Source organism: Danio aesculapii, chromosome 6, assembly GCF_903798145.1.
Source record: "Danio aesculapii chromosome 6, fDanAes4.1, whole genome shotgun sequence".
Classification (NCBI taxonomy): Eukaryota; Metazoa; Chordata; class Actinopteri; order Cypriniformes; family Danionidae; genus Danio; species Danio aesculapii.
Genome location: NC_079440.1, coordinates 32,111,620 through 32,121,619, shown reverse-complemented (window position 1 = coordinate 32,121,619; position 10,000 = coordinate 32,111,620). Strand labels below are relative to the sequence as shown.

Genomic DNA, 10,000 nt, shown 5'->3' with positions numbered 1-10,000 from the left:
GGCAAATAACAAAAGGTATTTACGTCTATCTGAGTGTGACCCTTCCAGTAAGCTGAAATACAGAGAATCTGCACTCACTGTACTGAAGTGTTATGATGACACACAGTGGCCAGACTCTACTATCAGACAGAGAAAACACTGTTCATGCTGAGGAGAGACACAAACATACTCAGACAATACCACAAACACACAAACACTGTGATTATACAGAGCGACAGTATTTATATCTAATACTCATAGAGGCATTTAGCTATAGCATTCTTTTTTTATAGGGGAGTGACATGATGGGCCATTCATCTTCTCCATCACATCATGACAGAAAACCACCGGAGGAACTGAAGTGATGAGAACAGGTCTGAAACAATCCAATTATTTCAGTGCTTTGACATTAATGAAATATAAAAAGAGGGATATCTTTCAGCAGAGAACATAAATAATTTAAAATTACATTACGGTGGACAAGGCACATGTGAATATGGAGTAAAGATGAGGAAAATTCCATATTTTTAAAATCCATTTCTCAGTTATCTGAATGAATGACTAGTTGATCCTCATAATGAGGCTCTCTGAATTAATTTACAACATCTTCATTTGTGTTCCAAACATAGACTGTAAAAGATATGAACGTAGTATCCGTGACGTCACCCACAGATTTCTGAAGAACGCAAAAGAAGCTACAAGTATGCATGGCCAGCAGTCGCCATTTTGTTCGGTGTCATTACACCGACTGTGGGATATCAAACAAGGGCAAAGAGGCGGACCTACAGACACCTGCTAGCATTTTGCTTAGACAGGCTTTTCTTTGGGAGAAATGCTTAACACTTTATTACCTGCGACTGGTTTGTGTTTTGACCACATGTGCTTGGTTGTACACTATATCAATTAAGTGTTTAGACTTTTAAAAACACTGCTGTATATATTGAGCCACTAAGCATTGTTCTTATGGCGTTTTTTCCACAGGAGGAAAACGTGAATTACTTCCAAACACTTAAAATATAGTCTGTGTTGGTAAATGCAAGGCTACTTAAGAAATCCAGGCATGACACTGTTTGACAACGTTTAGATGACTGTTCTATAGCCTACAGCTAATCAATCTGTCAGATTCTGGAGTACATTACAGGACTAAATAAAAATATAAATGATCTTAAATAAAACAAATACATTTATAGAGATGGTATATTAGTATAATTTCACTCACCTGGGAAATGGAGGCCACGTGAATGGTTTGTGAGCACAATTAAGTGCACAAAGAATGCCATATCATCTGATAATTGTAGGAAATAGGTAGGAGTTCAGCGGCTAATCAGCCGGAATCAGCTGAGGTGAAGTAACGGCAACCAGCGACACCTAGCTGTCACTCAAGTGGCCCCGCCCTTAATTATGCCATCAATTCGGTATCTCTGTGCATTGACGATGCTTTCCATACATAATTCGATTTTTTTCTTCACAACACAAGAATTTTTATTAAATTCAATAAATATGGTAATATTTATATATTATTTGTAATACAATATTGTCCTTTAATACAAGCAGTAAGATATGAACTGTACCTTTAATTTGACCTGCTCAAAGAAAACACTCTTTCTGAATGTATCAACAACAAAACTCCAATACATAAACAGAAGACAGCATGAGCATTTATAGCAAATAAGCTAATGTAAATATTATCCCGCTTCTTTTTTGAGCGCCGTCTTACATGATTCATCATTGTCTTCACCTGCTCAACAGAAAGGGCTGCTTTTGGCTTTAGAAACGAAAGCGCTGTTCACCGATGAGTGACGCAGGATGAACAGCCGCAGTTACAGTCTATATGCACATAATGTGCGGTTATCACAGGTAATCCATAATAGACACAGTGGAGAAAACTTGCACTTCAGGCACGCTCGTGTCTGGATCCACAAGTATCGCTTTAACAGCTGAGAGGAGAGGAAAAGTTACCTGACAAACAGGCCAGCGGGTCAAATGTCCAAAGTGAGAGAGAGAGGCAGAAATGGATTTTTACAGTATTTCTCCCTAGTAGTGAAAACGCGGCTCATGTGCTGCGCCTTCTTTAGTGTCAATGAAAGACTTTCAAGCAAACTCACAAGTAGTTGAAATGTGCATAATTATCAACCTTTTAAGTAGTAGGAGTGTTTTATTTAGTCGCCCTCGCCTCCTTCGCCATGTATTCCACTGCGACATCGCGTATAGGAGATAAATGACATCAGAACGTAATAACCGGTTATGATCTATTACTGAACCGATATCGAATTGTCCCAATCTACATCACTGTGCACTGAAGAAACAATTAATTTTGACCCCCCTATATGGTGTTATGATGTAATGTCTCAGCTCTGTATTTAAAAATGGCTCTTCCTTTGTTTTCATTCTCCTGGCTAATGCACGCACTAATGACGTTTCTCCGTAATCCAATAGCGTTCAGCTGTGTGTCTCGCTCCACCTTCTGGTACCCGTTTGTTGTGCTAGGTACCCTTTGGAACGGGTACCCAAAAAGTGATACCATACTGTACCGTACCACTCAGTGGAAATTAGTGGTTTAGTAAACCGCAAAATGAAAACGCTCTCACCATTTACAAGTACTCCTAAGCTTGTATAAAATTCCTTCTTTTATCTGTTGAACAGAAACAAGAGTTGAAGAATGCTGGAATTATTTTGTTCAACATCCATAAATGCATGAACAAAAAAAAAGTCAATAAATGTTTATCTTTTGTGCTTGAAAGGAGGGAAAAAAATGAAACATGTTTGGAACAAATGGAGAGAGAGTAAATGATAATAGAATTAAAAATTTTGGGTGAACTATGTCTTTAAAAACGCTGAGATCTCAAAGATAATAAAATAACATTAATCATTAATTAATTCACAATTATTTGACAACACATAAATGACAGCATTACAAGAAAAGATATGCAAAATGTTATCACACTTTACAATTGTAAGATGTAACAGCAGGGGGAAAAACTGTGCTAGAAAAGCATAAAGACACGAAAAATAGACCATGAAGAACATTTGTACCAACTCAACAGTCTGATTATTAACCTCAAGGGTAGACCATCTGTTAACTACAATCAAAAAAAGACTGCAGCTCAGCAAGCAGCGCAATATGAAGAATCCAACTCTTCAAAACAACACACTGAAACCAACCTATGCACAAGGACAGAAATATGTCCCGTTCCCAAACCTTGCAGAAAAAAATATATAAATACAAGCTAAATATTTATACATCTACATTGAAAAACTTTTATATAGAGTAGTCAACATTTGAAGTAGATCAAAGAGATTTTTTAATTCATGCTAAGACGAATGGGTGTTGAATAAAAAGACTTTGATAAAAGATTTTGATTCACTTCAAATGTTGACTAATGTGTATACGCCTGTTTAAAATAAGTTCCCTCTATTGACATCCACACTGTAGTATTTGGCACTGGCTGCAGAGACGTTCTCAACAGTAAATCGTTAAGATTGATGGATGGCTCATCAGGCTGCTTAGCATTACTGATCCACACCTAAACCTGTTAACACTCCCATACGGGATACACCACGCTGGGGAAATACCACACGGGTTCATTTACGGCCATCCAGACAGCTATAAGAGGAAACATCACTTCTACAAAAAAAGACTCACTGATTCGCCTTTAGCTGCTATACTAAACGCAGGAAATACCATGATAATTACCTAAACTATGGTTCTATTCCATTTTCTCGAAGCAAGCAGTCCCAGACCCAGCCACAGTATGTTATCTGCACCACGTTCTTGCTAATAAATGCATGAGTCCATCAAAATTAATGAGACTTTCCAGACGACCGCAAGGTGTACTCATTACAAATGGCCCGATGTTTTGCTTGTATATTTTACATTAGGCTATTATTTGTGCATAAACGTATCTAGATATAGTAATAAACATACAGTTTGTTTGAATTTTTTGTCATACCTACTGCAAACTTATATGAGTTAGGGCTGTGCAATTAATTGAAAATCTGGTTTCGATTTTGATTTTGCCTTCTAACGATTACGAAAAACCGATAAACGATTATTCCATCATATACCGCCCCCTTTCCAGTTGTACACATTTGTTGCTCTGTAAAGCTCAGTTCCACGTGAAAATGACGACAAGCATGTACTGTAATGTAACTTTTGCAGCACGGGATGCGCATCATTCATTGACGTACGTTCGAATCATTCATATTTTTAAAAGCGTGAAAGAGCACATGCTGTTGTGTTTGTGCGCGCCACGCTTAGCCTCGGACAGGCTCGGAGACGAGCAGAGCACACACATCTAACGCCATCCTAATGTTAGCGCTTTAATGATCAAATACATGCACATTTGTGTCAAAGTGCGGTGATTAGTGATTATTCATATTAACCCTCGTTTGTGTAATAAACAAACAAGTTAAGAATCAAAAAGCATGTGAAAGTGAAACCATATCAGAGCCGCACCGTTCTTAAAGTGACAGCGCAATATTCCTCCTGCCACCTGTTTTTATTAGTAATCAAACATCAAAATGAGAAAATCCCTCATTGCTCTTGACTGAAGGACTTTTGTAACTTAAGTTTTTTTTCTTACAGTGAAGATGCTTAAAGCACAGTTTAAACATAACAGATTTAATTACTCATTTCTAATAACTGATTTGTTTTTTCTTTGCTATGATGACAGGACATTATATTTTACTAGATATTTTTAAGATACTAGTATTCAGCTTAAATTGACATTCAAAGGCTTAATTAGTGTAATTAGGCAAGTCATTGTTTAACAGTAGTTTCTTCTGCAGACAATCAAAAATATGTATTGCTTAAACGGGCTAATAACATTGAGCTATTAAAATAGGTTTCCAAATATTTAAACCTGCTTTTATTCTAGCCGAAATAAAACAAATCTCAAGAAGAAAAAATATTATAGGAAATACTGTGAAAAATTCCTCTGTTAAACGTCATTTGGGAAATATTTAAATATAGGAAAAATTCATAGGAGGGCGAATAATTTTGACTTCAACTGATAATCGTTTTGAATAATTGTAATAACAATTATAACCAAAATAATAATTTAGATTTTTCCCATAATCCAACAGCTCTAATATGAGTGATAATATGTGGAGGGGGGCCTTACAATATTTTTCAGGAGAAAAGGGGGTCTCCACTGAAAAAAGGTTGGGATCCACTGACTTAAGTTACCCAAACTGCTCTCTGCTGTTCTTACACTATTGGGACAATGCAATTGGTGGGACAGAATAATAATTATTATGCCAATTATTTGTAGTATTTTCATAGCAGTTTAAACAACCCCTTCAATATGTACAACAATAAAAGTAAATGCTAGAGTTTAGACTGCATATACTCTGTGGAGGAATTATCATTATCACTGGTGACATGAAATGCTTGAAATATAAACATATAAAATGCCTGTTTTCTTAAGATGCATCAATTATGTCAGGTTTCCACTTTTTTCTTGTCATTAAATGTTAAAACGGCCCTCCTACAAATTGTCAGTCACTGATATGGCCTCCAGCCAATTTGAGTTTGAGACCTCTGATTTAAACTATTCAAAATGTTAATAAAAGTCACCTTTTCATACTTTAAGATTAAAAGTTGTTGGAAGGAAGATCAAGATTCCATAATGCAATTCAAAAGCATAGATGAACAGGGAAAAATAAAAACATGAATCACAAAACACAGAAAACTGCTAATTTATGGATGTTTTTTAGTTTACTACTGGTTGACTTTTTTATCCTATTCACCTGCAGGGTCTTGCAGGAGCATGAAAGTATAGTGGAAGCATCTTTCATGTGAAGCACTAGATTATTCAGTCCAGCAAGTATTTGGCTCCTCATACTCTCTCCTTTTTTGATTTTCAGCCCTCAGCAAGGTATAGAGTATGTTTAGGCTGTGTCTGCATGACTGACTCTTCCACACGGATGGTCCTGCACTTCTCTCTGCAATCTGTCACACAGGCGAACTGTTGCTCTTGCTGTCTGGACCTGCACTGCTAACCTATGGCGGCGACAGGTCTGGGGGAATTACTAATAGAAAGACCTTCTCCTTTCTGAAAACCCCACAGATTCAGTTCCAGCGCGTGTGGAGGAAGAGAAGGAACTCCCCTCTGTGGTCAAAATGTGAAGTACAGAATCAATGGGACATTACGCTCTTTTGCCTTGAAGCATTTATTTTTTCTATTGTAGTTTCCTGAAATCATGAGTCATGCAGGTATTATTAAACTTGTAATCACTGCTCATCAAACATTTATGAGGTTATTAAACATAATACATAAATACAGATACATAAATAAATTCACTCTGATGCTTGCACTAAAGGTTTGACTGTCCATAACGGCCTAGGCATCCTTGCAAGTAATTTCACAAAAATCTTTTGATTGAAATTTGAAGGTATAGTATTGCATACAAAGTCCTATGAGATAACTTGTTTTAGCGAGGGTGTCAATTAAAACACAACACTTGTATAAATCTAAATGTAACTGAAATGTAGTTATTGATTTTGGAGCATCAGTGTTATAAGACCACAAAGATTCAGGTTTTGTTTACAGTTTTTATGTGACCACAACACTGTGGCCATCCAGTGTTCTCCCCAACACAAACCATTTCCTGGTTCTGCTCAATACAATAGAGGGCAGTATCAAATTGCTTTGACAAGAGGAAAAATAAATGTGGGATTTGGGAGGGTAAGGTTCACAGAAAAGACTAAAAGGGCACCTGTGATGAAACTCATCTTTTGTAAGCTGTTTGGACAGGACTGTGTGTAGTTATAGTGTGTCCACAGTCATATTGGGGTGATATAAAGACAATAAGTCTCTTTTTTTAAATTTCCTGATGTTAAAATAGGATCCAAATCCCTCCCATTTTGAGGCCCACTGCAATGTAGGACGTAGGAGTGTGGTTGCCCACCAAATTAAATGACAGTAGCGTATTAACATGTCTCCCTAGTAAAGCATATAATCATAACCACAAGCAGGACAAGCACATAGAAACCGGGATCTGTTGAGCTCGCTGTGATCATCAATCATCATTAAATGTGATCAACAATGAGTTTTACAAGTTTAAAACGGTTTTAAACAGTGCATGTTTGTAATGAATTACAGCGATTTTACTGTCTTTATCACCCCAGTCGTATGTCTGTACAATTATAAAAGAAGACGCTTAAATCCCAGTTTGTGTATGTTAAATCAGGTTTATTTTGGACATTAACGGCTATCCATACTGTTTATTACTGTTAATAACGTTTATCCTGTCTCATTTGCACGCAAAAACAGTGCAAAGTTAAGCATGTGCGCTGTGTGTGTGCATGAACTTTGTAACAACATTGTGTTTGACTCATTGACAGGCCTGAATTAACTCCACAACAAATACATCAAATAATCATTGGGAAGCTCTTACTGTAGTATTTCTCACAAACGTTACATGAGACCTGCTTCCTTCATGTCTGTCACTGTGCTGTTTATCTGACAGAGCAGAGGTGGAGATTGATGCACACTCGTGGTGGGCGGCGAGAACTAGCATTAAAGGCGCAACACAAAAAGCTGTGGCCTTAACATCTGTAGCCATGAAGTCATTCGAAAGACTGGTGCTAGCATATCTGAAGGACATCACTGGACCCCTGCTGGACCCCCTGCAGTTTGCCTATAGAGCAAACCAGTCTGTGGATGATACAATCAACATGGGACTGCATTATAGCCTACAACATTTGGACAAACCAGGGAACTACACAAGGATTCTGTTTGTGGATTTCAGTTCTGCCTTTAACACCATTGTCCCATCACTGCTCGAGTCTAACTGACCCAGCTCTCTGTTCCTAGCTCTGTCTGTCAATGGATCACCAGCTTTCTGACAGATAGACAGCAGCTAGTCGTTATGGGCAAAATCACATCCGACAACCGTACCATCAGCACTAGTGCCCCTCAGGGATGTGTTCTCTCCCCACTGCTCTTTTCCCTGTACACCAACGACTGCACTGCAAAAGACCCCTCCATCAAGCTCCTGAAGTATGCAGATGACACTACTGTTATCGGCCTCATCCGGAACTGTGACGAGTCTGCATACAGACAGGAGGTGGAGCGGCTGGTTTTATGGTGCAGATACAACAACCTGGAGCTGAACACGCTCAAAACAGTGGAGATGATAGTGGACTTTAGGAGAAACCCCCCTGCACTCCCCCTACTCACCATCATGAACAGCACTGTGGGTGCAGTAGAGTAATTCAGGTTCCTGGGCACCACCATCTCTCAGGATCTGAAGTGGGACATTCATATAGACTCTATTGTGAAGAAAGCCCAGCAGAGACTGTACTTCCTTCGTCAGCTGAGGAAGTTTAACCTGCCACAGGAGCTGCTCGAACAGTTCTACTCAGCTGTCATCCAATCCATCCTCTGCACTTCAATCACTGTCTGGTTCAGCTCAGCTGCCAAAACTGACCTCGGTAGACTACAGCGAATAGTCCGGACTGCTGAACGAATCACTGGCACTACCCTTCCTACTCTTCAAGAACATTACTCTTCCAGAGTGAGTAAAAGGGCTCGCAAAATCACTCTGGATGCCTCACACCCAGCACACTACCTGTTCGAACTGTTACCGTCTGTTCGGAGCTTCAGAGCACCAAGCACAAAAACAGCCAGACACAGGAAAAGTTTCTCTCCTCAGGCGATCTACCTTTTGAACGGTTAAATATTCCCCTACTGTGCAATAAATATGTGCAATACTTTCTCATACGCACTTGTACACAGCACCTTATATCAATATACAATGCAATACTTTTTCCATTTGCATTTGTACACAGCAACTTATAACCTGTATATTAACAACAAATCTGTACATACAATTCAACATCCAGATTCCTTGACTAACTGCATCTCTGTTTAATGTTTATCGTCTTTTTCTCTCATATTTATTTTGTGTTGTCACTTGTCACTTTATTTACAATGGAAGCTTCTGTAGCCAAAACAAATTCCTTGTGTGCGTGAAGCACACTTGGCAATAAAACTGATTCTGATTCTGGAGACACAAAAGACTTCTTAAATCTTGAAAAAGGGGTAAAATAGGTGCTCTTTAAATAGATTAAGATTTACAGAACACTTTAAAAAACAAGTTGACCGATGTTCTTTTGTTTCTTTTTTCATACTTGAAGGCATATTTTCTTTATATTCAAAGAAATATTTCTTTTACATACTTGTTTAATGTGCAAATTAATCAGACAACATTTCAAAGTGCTTCCTCTAAAACTGCAGACTGTGCAGAGCAACAAAAAGATTCGAAAACTAGGCTAAAACATGTTTTCTTATACCACAACCAACTAACAAATCTTTTCATATTATTATCCACTGACTTTCTATGTTTGAATTCTTAAATGTTTCACATTATAGTCAAGCCAAAAGGTAATGAAACTAAAGGCATGGGTCACCAAATAATGACAGCTACCAGCAATTTTCAAAATATGCTCTCGTGTTAAACTAGAAAAGAACTCATAAGAACAAGCGAGGGGTGAGTAAATGATAAGATTATTTTTTTCAGTGAACTATCCTTTTAAGTAATAAACACTTTTGTGTATATTTTTAGTTTGTGCTCTGGAGAGGGTCAAATGTTTGTATTTACACTGTTTTTGCAGCCTTGAGAAATGTAACCAATCTCAAGCTGCTGATCTTGCTTGATCTTGAAGAGCTGTTCAAGTCAAAATCCACTCAGTGCTCAAAGGGGTGTGTTCAGTAATGCACTGCACACCCACAAATTCTCTCAATATAACAAGTGTAGACATGATTAAAAAATGATTAATTGTGCATGATTAAATGATTATAAGAGAATATTAAGAAACAGCAATGAGACAATTGCCAACTTTTCAGTGATTATGAGAATAACAGTCTTTGCATTCCTTCTAATTTACAATCCATTCAGATTGTGTATGAGCTCACTCATGGACTCACTTTCGAAACTGAAATGACTGACATAGCAATGAGCATTAACCCAAGATTGCCACTTGCCATCATGTCATAAAAAGTTTTACATCTTG

General features: G+C 37.9%; 1 protein-coding gene and 1 long non-coding RNA gene across 13 annotated transcripts in view; one reads left to right on the top strand and one right to left on the bottom strand.

Annotated features, from left to right (window-relative positions):
* Positions 1-6,090, top strand: part of LOC130230781 (uncharacterized) — an 18,189-nt gene extending 12,099 nt beyond the window's left edge. Inside the window, exons 3-4 of the long non-coding RNA XR_008837980.1 lie at positions 273-353; positions 6,051-6,090. This is a non-coding gene — a long non-coding RNA (uncharacterized LOC130230781). The remainder of the gene's footprint in view (positions 1-272; positions 354-6,050) is intronic.
* The window catches only part of dlg1a (discs large MAGUK scaffold protein 1a), a 242,441-nt gene that overhangs the window by 197,072 nt on the left and 35,369 nt on the right, over positions 1-10,000 (bottom strand). The window lies entirely within an intron of this gene.